At 32.2% G+C, this 1,200-nt stretch overlaps 1 non-coding gene across 1 annotated transcript; it reads left to right on the top strand.

Moving 5' to 3' along the window:
• Positions 1–290: 290 nt before the first annotated feature.
• Positions 291–409, top strand: LOC120590573 (5S ribosomal RNA). The gene has a single exon (XR_005649731.1). It is a non-coding gene; the product is annotated as a 5S ribosomal RNA (ribosomal RNA).
• The last annotated feature ends 791 nt before the right edge of the window (positions 410–1,200 follow it).

Consider the following 1,200-nt stretch of genomic DNA (forward strand, 5'->3'; position numbering starts at 1 on the left):
TACCTTGTGATTTCCTATCAAAGTATGGAAAATAGAGATGAAAAGAATAACCTTACAGTGAAAAAATTTGAATAACTCTACCTCTATGAGGCATTAAGGTAAACTTTAATAGTGCTAAGTCAAATGGATAGCATGTACTCTTGATATGATATGATTAAAATAGAACTTTACCTTTGTGATCTTGCTGAAACCCATGACCCCACTCTAATCATGGGAAAGACATCAGAAAACCTCAACTGACAGATATTCTGCAAAATATATAACTAGTACTCCTCAAAACTGTTAAGGCAGTCTACAGCCATGCCACCCTGAACGTGCCTGATCTCGTCTGATCTCGAAAGTTAAGCAGGGTTGGGCCTGGTTAGTACTTGGATGGGAGACCACCTAAGAATACTAGGTGCTGTAGGCATTTAAAAAAATAACTGTTATGTTAAGGTAATCAAAAATAATGTCCGACAAATGATCACAGCTAAGAGGTCCTAAGGAGATACAACTTAATATAATGTAATGTGGTAGCTTGCATAAGATCGTGAAACAGAAAAAGGAAATTAGGTAAAATCTAAGTAAATTTTAATAAACTATGGATTTCAATTAATAATAATGTATCTATATTGGTTACTTAATTTTAACAAATGTATCAGATTAATGTAAGATGTTAATAATAAGGGAAACAGCATAGCATGTATTCTACTATCTTTAAAATTTTTTTGTAAATCTAAAACAGTTCTAAAACTAAAAGTTTTTTTTTAAAACAATGAAACAATGAAGCATCTGACGACAGAAGCACGATATTATGGGTTGGCTAGATCACTGGACTAGAAGTCGGAAGACTTGTGGAGTGATTTCTTATTCATACAGTAATTTCTCTGTATAACTTTGACCATATATCACTTAACCTCTCTAGACTTCTTATTTCTCATCTGTAAAAATATGAGTTTTATAATAAAAGGTCTCCTCTTGTTTTCAAATTATGTTTCTAACAACTCTGCTCAATAAATCTTTATACCACTTGTTTTGATTTTTTCAAGAGGATTTGTGTCAGGAGGAAAATTCCATTACCTTTGTTTCATATATGAGGTTCTTTTTCTATTCATACCCAATGTATAAATAATATACAATGACAGGGCAATTTCAACCTAATTTCACTGTTTCTGACAGTATTCAAAGGAATCCGAAATGTGAAGCTTGTTGCCAACTGAA

The sequence above is a fragment of the Pteropus medius genome, unplaced genomic scaffold (genome assembly GCF_902729225.1).
Source record: "Pteropus medius unplaced genomic scaffold, Ma_sr-lr_union100, whole genome shotgun sequence".
NCBI lineage: Eukaryota > Metazoa > Chordata > Mammalia > Chiroptera > Pteropodidae > Pteropus > Pteropus medius.